Genomic DNA, 9,956 nt, shown 5'->3' with positions numbered 1-9,956 from the left:
AAGCTGGGAAAAAATAACTTAAATCCTCAAGAACTGGTGTGGGGGAGCAAGCTCGGCCTTCAGTTTTATGAGGAGGAGAGACTTCCAATCTATGAAAAACTGGCAGATCAGGCTTGCTGAGGGCGACTTCCGCATTTGGCTCCATAATTGTGACAGTTCTTCCTTGTTTTTTGATGGGGCCGCCAAAGGCAATCCGGGAATTGCTGGGGCTGGGGGTGTCATTAGGAATGTGAATGGCTGCATAGAGAACAGGTATGCCTGGGGCCTGGGCCACAGTACAAACATGCAAGTTGAGGCCATGGCTTTATTGTAGGGTCTTAAGCATTTACAGGTTCTTGGTATTGAGAAAGCCAATATTCTTGGTGACTCCCAATCCTTGATTCGAATTCTTGTGGATAACACGTCCCCGAGGGACTTTCGGCTAGCAAGAGTGGTTGCTAGAATAAGGAAGCTAGTTGGTTCCTTTCTTCAGGTGAATTTTTTCCACATTCTTCGGCAGAATAATAAGGAAGCGGATGCGGAAGCCAACAAAGCAGTCCTCCTTCCTGCAGGCACCCAGATAAGAGACGGGGTTGAAGATTGGGATCCAATCCCTTAATTCTGTTTCTCATGTATTACTGTCTTTTACTTCAGCAGTTTGTCTGTATTCACAAGCATGGGGAAATTAGGGAAATAGGCTTGACTAACGGAGCTAAGAAGAATCAAAATATTAAGGTTAGGAAGTCAGTTTTTCTACATGTTGAGGATAGCCGGTTCATGGGCTTCCTAAATGTAACCGGCCAGCTTTAGACTTCTTTTAATACAAACTATATCCGTTTTTGTTAAAAAAAAATATTTTTTTTATGATAACTTTTGCTAAGTTTTTAGATAGAAACAAACACTTATTTATTTATAATTATTTTTACAACCTACATATATCTGGACATTATAATATTACTTGAAAACAATGTATCAAAGTTTCACAAAACCATTTAATATTTTTTACAAAGAATCAATGTTTGGTTTTTTTTTATAAGTATACAATGTGAATGAGTTTATTCCATAATTATATAAAATCTTTCCCTTTAATTTAATAAATTAATAAATTTATTTTTTAACATTAAATTTCAAATACTTCCGTAAATTAAAAATAAAATAACATTATTAAATTAAATATTTTGTTAGTATCAAAAACTAAAATACCCACACTAGCAATTACTCATTGCAACACTGGTGTTGGCGCATATTTCGAAATATTGTGTTTTTTATTTTTATTATTTCAATATTAAATAAAATTACAACTTTAAAGTTACACAAACATTCGTCAAGTCTGTCGGAGCTTTGGCGGGACGGTTTTATTTGTAACCTGGCCTACCATTTCCATTTTACCTCTCGCGAAGGCGTTTGAAATATTCGGTCTCAGGGTTTTGACAGCCAATTTTATGTGTAATGTTCCGAATCTGTTGTAACCAACCATTCATCGCTTAGGTAAGGCACTGCTCCCAGCCTGTCATTTTCATTCCAGGCCATGAACTGTAAACTGCACTGAATCAATAGCAGTTCATTTGTGCCCTTTTGGGGGATTTACCTCTCTTTATGTTTCTAGATATTTGCAGTGGGGAGGGGATTAAAGATTTTGTTCAAGCTTGCAAGCTTTTTTTCTTATCAACGTTGGCACTATTACTTTCTTCCTTCTGAAGGCTTTGCAAAAGAATTTGGAGGTAAGCTACCATTTTCGCCTATTTTACCGCATATCGCGATTAGTAACAAACATGGAAGCAAAGATCAGAACATCGATAACATGTTACGCAAGAAACTACGATTAAGATGCACTCGAGTTAGACAGTAGTGCTGTAAAACCCATCAATTTGTACTAATTTAAGAAAACGAATTTATTGAGAATGTGGAATTGTTTATTTTCAAAATCAATAATTTGACGATGTTGGAATTATTTAGTGGACTGGTAATAGTAACTTAGCTCTATGTCCACAACGAGTGAGAGAAGATGAAAAGAACCAAAATAAGAGTAACTTACATAATCTGTGAATGATGGAAAAGAACGATAGCCTTATGTAGTGAATGATATGTGCAAAAGTGGACAAAGATGGGAAATGCTCAACAAAACTCCAAGAATGTTCAGACATGGGAAATTGAGTCCTTTAAATAGAGAATGATCGTCTTTCGTTTACCACATTACAATTCTAAGCTGACTTCATATCACATCCGAAGAGATATATTATCATAGAATCACATATTCTTTAGATGGAATAATTACTATAGGCTGTAGCATGGGGTCTGTCTCTGCCCTTGGGGATGTGTCCCTTGTGTTTCACCGTCCTCTAGGATTGCTTGGCTGGGGAGGATAGTTAGACTATCTTGGACACACAATCACTTGGTTGAGAGAATATCTCAATCACATACCAATCTAGGAACATTTAGATATAACAATCGTAAGGAATAGGTACAGACTCTTGTAGATAGAATGAATCACAACCGAGACAAGTAGGAATTACAATTTCAATGTCACCCCCTTAATGACTACTTGTCTCGATCTCAATTTGCAAAGTCTAGTTGTGGTCGAACATAACAAATTATATGTCGACATCCATATAAAGGAGCAACCATCCACCAGAATGCATGGGTGCCAACCGTTGCAACTGCCAGTCTACTAGGATGCCCTTCGCATACATGGTTTTGTCAACCATTATAACTGCATACATGTACCTGTACCTGCAAATCCCCCTCCATCATCATCATGGGTTTTATTGGATTACCCATAACCATGCTCTGGGTTTTATTGGATTACCCTCAACCATGCCAACAAGGGCTCTTAGCCACCAAGGCTCAACTCAGCCACCAAGGCTCAACACAACCACCAAGGCTCAACTTTGCCACCAAGGCACTCAATTCAGCCACGAAGGCTCAACACAGCCATGGAGGCTCAACTCTGCCACCAAGGCACTCAATTCAGCCATGAAGGCTCAACACAGACCCAACTTAACCTGGCCCAGGGTTTTCTCGGCTGACCCTAAACCATGCCTACAAGAATCCCTGTCCACTTCACTCTCACACGTGGTTTCTGGCTTACCACAAACCAACACTGCAAAGTGGTTTCCAACTTACCACAAACCTGCAATTACAAAGTGGTTTTAAGATTACCACAAACTTTATGGGGGTACACATGCCTCATCAGGCTTACATTACACACTCCAACTCTTGGAGTTACCAGGTACATACTTTACAAAGACCACTACAAAACATCCTAGACTTGCTTATTAATAAATGTATGTGACACATAATACACCATGATCATGAGTCTATTCCACAAACTCACACAAACTTTAACTTAGTTGTCCATCATCCTTTAATCGCTAAGTTGCTCCTTTCCCTCATCTTTTGAAATTGTTCACATCTTGGGCATCTTTGTCTTTGTCAATTAAATCTTGGAACTCCATGCTTAACCTGTCATTTGTTAGAGTTGCGAATTCTAACAAAATAACTTTACCTAAATTGAGTTAGCTAGGCTCAATAATTTTATCCATGATTCCAAGACATAAAAAATAAACTTTCAGATTAACAAAACATTAAATTTCTCTATCTCTGCCCACAGATGACTTTAAACCACTATTTGAAAAACAATTACACCACTGATCCAAAACATTGGAAAGATTGTGCCACACGACAAACAATCGCCTCTTATTTTCTCTCTAGGATTACCATCATAAAACATGTCTAGAAAAAAACGCCTTTTCCTGTGGTGAGAAGACTGCAGACATAAGTTGTTGGAACACCATGGGAGTCCATCGCTTCACTGCACAACAATTCTCGAATGCTGCTGCTCAATTGAATAAACAACAGAATTTAGAAATAGAGTTACTGTACCATGTGCCTCCCAACTCGAAGGTGCGGCAAGAAAATCCTTGACCTATGGATCCAGAGGCTTCCTAATCTTTCTCAGCTTCTCAACATCGACGATATTGCGACCATCGAATACGAAGGTGGGTAAGACTGTAAACCTCGTCATTCTCCTCCTCAACATCCAAAGCCCAAGGAGACAATGAATCCTAATCGTGTTGGACAAGAAAGACAAAAGGATGAGCGGAAGTATAAATGTGCATCATGTTCACCAGAGATGAGCAAGTGAACCGCACTGCGAGCTGAAGCTCACCCATTTTCTTCACACCAGACGGATGCAAAACCAACAAAGGATAAGCATGAGTATAAACTCGATCAGTTTCAAGAGTCGAGAACCAAATACGTACCTTGCCAATCTTGGCATCCTTGAAATCCTTGTCATTACTGCGCCTGCCATGCAGATGACAATTATCGAAAACTCCAACTGTGATCATAGTGCATGGATCGAAAACCTCCCCTATATACTGTGCTTTCCATTTAGGAATAAAGCTATTGATAATGGTCTTGGTCCTAACCCACTTCTGCCCATTACATTATTAACCGAATTGACCACGTTCTTGAATCTTGAAGAAGGGACCTTGAGCACTCTTCGGCCACGAACGACTGTTACTGCTACCCTCCCGTTTTCAAACTCATCGGTACAAACAACGCAGTGTGACTCAATACACAGATGCTTCTCTGTAATCTTCACCGTCGGCATCGTGTCAACGACGCTCCTAAAGGCAGGCGGAGGCTTGCACCTGCCACCGTTAGGAAATTGCTGACTCAGGTGCTCCATAACTTCATCCAGCTTATACACACAGTTCCGCGGATGAAAAACTCAATGCCACCATCCACAGGTCTACGCAACGAAAGCATATGATTGGACGAGGGCATCAGAGGCAGCGAGATTAGCTCGCGGCGCTACTGTATCCTCCCGTGGGATGATTCCGTATCACACGGCATGTGCAGATGGCTCATCAAGGCTTGCACAACTTCCACCATCTGTCAAGTGCAGCCGAGATTCGACAAACAAGAAGATGGACAGACAAAAACTAAAAACAATAGCCAAGGCCCCAGGTCCTTACGGGCTTTGATACCAACTTAAAATTCAATAATGCACACTAAATTGTATATTCATATCAAATAAGGTTACATATAAATACATTTAGTATTATCTCAAGATAGGTAGACTATCTTGGACACATAATCACTTGGTTGAGAGAATATCTCAACCACACACCAATCTAGGAACATCTAGATATAACAACCCTAAGGAATAGGAACAAACTCTTGTGGATAGAATGAATCACAACTAAGACAAGTAGGAAATACAATTTCCAAGTGTTCTTAGGGACATCCCCTGCAAATTTAGGGCATCTTTGCGTGGCAAGGACATCTAAACGTTGCTTGATGGATGTGGGGATGTTTGGACACACCCTGACTCAATTGGTGCTAGGTGGCACCATAAAAAATAAACACACTTAGTGATTTGACATTTGGACTATGACATATATTATCTAGGTAGTTGGTGCTAGAAAACCATGTGGTATGCTTGATAATTGCTGAAAATGGCATCAACAATTTTGACTCTTGGAATTGTTATTTTTATTTTTATATTTCTATCTCAAGCAACTAGAAGATTTAGAAAAATATGTTTTTTCATCACTATATTAAAAGTTACATAATTTAAGCCCTAGTTATAACTTTCAGGCAGATTAAACCAAAGTAAAATTACAGAAGTCATCTTAGAATTTTTAATGCAATCTTAACTTTTTTACTTTTCTTTGATCATTTGGCGACTGGAATATTTCCTTCTAAATGTTGTCAAACAAAACTCCTTTGATCTTAACTCTTTAAATTTTTAACTTAATTTGTTAGATAGAAGCTTTCCTTCCCAACATTGTCAAATAAAACTCCTTTATTCATTGTGTTGCTCATTGACTCCATTAACGCTGGAATTAATTGGCCTCAATGAGGGTGACAACCCTCCAAACCTAGGGGGTCTTTAGGTTGGAGTGCCCTCTTTTTCTTTACGCTTTTTCTCATTGTTGAGAAATCTATAGGGCAATGATTAGAGTGATATCTCTTTTCTTGATAACTGCTTGTGATCTCTTTTTACTTTTTTCTTACTTATTAGCTTCTTTACTTATTATTATGTTTGTATATCATCAAATAGCTACCAAAACAAGAAGAACAATAGTACACAAGAACACAGAATGTAGGCTGCAAGCCAGGGCCAAAACCTCTCCACTTGAGAGGAAAACCCACAAATCTCTTCTCTTCTTATAGATTCTTCAATTGACGAATTCCATGACCTCTAGACTAAGATCAATACCCTCCAAGACCAAGTCCAACCCTTTCGGATGATGTGCTTCCTTTGTCCAAGTCAAACCCAGTCAAATCTCTTCCAGCAACACAACTTCGACCCCCAGCTTCAGAATTTCGGCCTCTATTGCAAGTCTGAAATTTTCGGCCCTCCCAGCAGCAGCTACTGCCACACGTGTGAGCTTATTCTGGTTTCCCAAGGCTTCTTCAGAGCTTTGCTTGGCTTTCTTCTTCTTCTGGTGCTTGAGGATGGCCTAATGTGACCTTCGCTGACCTTCTTTCTCTTCCTTCTTCAAGATTGAACCTGCAGCAGAAAAAGCCTAGACCAGCAACAAAAACCCTAGCCTTCCTTTGCACGTGTGAGAGAGAAATAGCCTAGAAACAAGTCTTCTTTGTCCTCTTCCTTCTTTGTTGCCTTCTTCCTCTTCTTCCTTCGCTTGAATGAGTGAGTGATGAATGAATTCCAAGGAGGTCGAGTTCCCTCCTTTATATCAGCTTCTCAAGGTGGACGTGGCTCCTCAATTTAGGCAGATTTTCCAACTGCCTGGCCGACTTGGACTTGAAGGGTATTTTGACACTTTTAATGACAAAAAATAATTTTCTTTACAAGTTACAATGTGCCCGATGGGGTCTTCAACTTATGACAATGACTCTTTTGGCTTCAGACCTAGGACAAACCCTAGAAGCACTCAATGGGTGCTTGACCTCTAAAATAAAAGATCTTGAGCATGAAACCCATGCTCCAAAAATAATAATAATAATTTTTCTTTCATTTTACAATATACAAGAATCAAAAGTACATTTCATATTTATGAAGACCGAACCTAGTTACACATTTTTCAACACTCCCTCTTAACTAGGGAGGTATTCATAAATGGTACATGGACATTCTCAATCTGAAGAGATCTCATAAGAAGAGTCAGATTGGTAACCCATCTGTTTAGCATCATACCAACCAACATTGTCATATAGCAAGGCCTTGACTAACAACTCTATCTCTCCACAAGATCAAAGCACAATGCTGGCGAGACCAATTATTGATAGACACCATCATCATTGTACCTCTCGGAACATACCTCACCCGGGTTCTCTCAGAGTATGTTTGTTAATTTTAGTTAACAATGGTATGTTCTATGCTTAGCACAATTTACTTCTATTTTCCTTAGTAGCCCAATAACAATTTCGAATTTCCAATAACAATCACAATAATCACATTGACAGTAAAAGCAAATAGAACATGAAACAAAATACAGAAGACAAGCCAAGACAAGAGGACACCAGATTTGGCGGATGCCAGGGAAAAACCCCAATGTGGGGAAAACCCTTTGATCAATTCTTCTTCTTATTAAATCGAAAGTTCAACAAAGAGAGTACAAAAGTCAAATTGATTTGCCCAATACAAAGTCAAAACAATCTTGTAAATTTTTGCAGTCAAACTTTAGCCCTAACCAGAAAGTCAACGTTGGTCAAAACAACAACAAATCGTCCCCAAAGCAACTCGGTCTTCCTCAGTCAAACTCGACCTGATCAGGAGGATGAATTCAACCCAAAACAGCTTGGTCAAACTTAGTCAAAGGAGAGAGAAAACTGTTGTATTTTTTTGCGGTTAAACAACAGCCAACCCTGAAGTCAACACAGGTCAAACAACCCATATTTTTTTGGTTTTTGTGCCCAGCAATGTGGTCTAGAAAAATCGAACCTTTGACCCTCAAAACATAGTCAAACTTGGTCAGCAACCCCTCGGTCAACGCTAGTCAAACCTGTCTCTGAAGTTTGAAATTTCGCGCTGTAATTCTACCCAGAAAATCTGTCCTCCTTGTCACACGTGTGAGAGAGAGAGGCCGCCCAATAACTGTACGAACCAATTTGATGAAGAGAGAGAAGAATGTGTGAGTGATGAATGTTCCAAATGAGGTGTGAGGTCTCTTGTATTTACATAATTCGTTGTGGGTGAAGAGACAACCATTGGGCTTCTTGAACCTACATGATGATGAGGTCGACCTGAACAATTTGCACATGTGTGGGCATAAATTCAAAATCACACTTTTGCTTGTCCGAATGAGATGATCTTTATATCAGTCTTTGACCTCTCGAAAAGAGGAATCCAATGCAACCATCATCTCCATCAAATGTGCTGTCTCAAGGTGGAATTTGGCCATAGTTTCCAATTTTAACACTCCCCCTCAACTAGGGAGAATTCCACTTGCCAATCCATCTGTCATCATCATGCCATCCTGTCGTCATGCGCCATCTCTGTCATCTCATCTCTGCTTTGCTGAACCCTGAGGTAATAATGAAGAAGAATCGATTTAGAGTGAGTCACAAGACCTTACCACTCTCTACTGACAAAAGTTAGTCTCGAGGTAAAACCTCAAATGATCCTAGATCAAGTTGTTGAACACCATGCATCCTAAACATAGGGAGTACGTTAGTACATGATGCGTCCATCGGTAGTGATATGGTCCCTATCCACATTTCTTAACTCATTGGCCAGATGAGAGGTACTTCCCATGAGTCCCAAACTACATGGGTAGGATGTATGTTGGGGCATCAACAGGAGAAGGTGAACCACTCATCCTGCTCATATGCCATAGGAGAAGGTGAACCACTCATCCTATGCATATGTCAATCGTAGGGGAAGGTGAACCACTCACCCTACACACGTGTCTAGTAGGGGAAGGTGAACCACTCACCCTACACACGTCACCATGGGGTATCACAGGGGAAGGTGAACCACTTACCCTGTACACAACGCATCACATAGGGGAAGGTGAACCACTCACCCTACAGTCGCTCATAGCTCCAAAAAGTACCCCAAGCCCCCAGGAGCTCCCAAAGCTCAGTGTCCAACTCAAGCGAGACCCTCATGGGAGGGTCTTTCCACGACTCCAAGTCTCTCTCGGAAGGTTACGATTTGACCTTCCCCAAAGGCTTCGTGTGGATATTTGCGACCTGCTCATCAGTCCTGATGTGTTGGAGCCTTATTGCTCCTCGTTGTACCATATCCCAGATAAAGTGGCACCTGATATCAATATGCTTGGAGCGGTTGCGGAACACGGGATTCTTTGAAAGGCGAACGCCACTTTGGTTGTCGCAGAAGATCACGATGGTATTCAACACGTGCTCAAATAGCTCATTGAAGAGTTTCCTCAACCAAACAACTTCACAACAGGGCATACTAGCTGCAATGTATTCGGCCTCGACGATGCTTAGTGCAACCGATTTCTGCTTCCTGCTTGTCCATGAAATTGAAGCCGACCCCAATGAGAAGCAACATCCATACGTGCTCTTATGATCCACCACACTGCCAGCCCAGTCAGCATATGAATATCCATGCAGCCTCAAATTCTCGGCAATGTATCTCAGTCCATAATAGATTGTGACCCAGATATATCTCAAGATATTCTTAGCAACAATCCAATGTATGTGATGAGGCTCAACCATAAATTGACTCAAGGTGTTCACAACGAAGCATATGTTGGGATGCGAGTTTACCAAGAACATCAGGGCCCACAAGTTGCCTATATTCAGAAGGATTTGCCAATTTGGGCCCAACAACACTTCCACATAACTTCTTGAAGTTGAGTTCCATTGGAGTAGACACGGTCTTGCAATCCACCATCCCACATCTCTCAAACAACTTCACAATGTATTTTCCTTGAGAAAGGAAAGCCTCACCTGAATTTTGCTAGGCCTACGGGCCTAAGAAGTAGTGCATCAGTCCTAGGTTCTTCATCTCGAACTTGGAAGCCAAC

General features: G+C 40.5%; 1 protein-coding gene across 3 annotated transcripts in view; it reads left to right on the top strand.

Annotated features, from left to right (window-relative positions):
* The first annotated feature begins 1,313 nt into the window (after positions 1–1,313).
* Positions 1,314–9,956, top strand: part of LOC149237299 (DNA polymerase delta small subunit-like) — a 203,212-nt gene continuing 194,569 nt past the window's right edge. For all 3 annotated transcript variants that reach the window (XM_089372620.1, XM_089372619.1, XM_089372618.1), the window contains exons 1-2: positions 1,314–1,467; positions 1,586–1,700. The gene's annotated coding sequence lies outside the window, so the exon portion shown is untranslated. The remainder of the gene's footprint in view (positions 1,468–1,585; positions 1,701–9,956) is intronic.

The sequence above is a fragment of the Pinus tabuliformis genome, chromosome 8, assembly GCF_031772625.1.
Source record: "Pinus tabuliformis cultivar Carrire ecotype Pingquan chromosome 8, CPIR1, whole genome shotgun sequence".
Taxonomy (NCBI): Eukaryota; Viridiplantae; Streptophyta; class Pinopsida; order Pinales; family Pinaceae; genus Pinus; species Pinus tabuliformis.
This window is presented reverse-complemented; position numbering and strand designations above follow the sequence as displayed.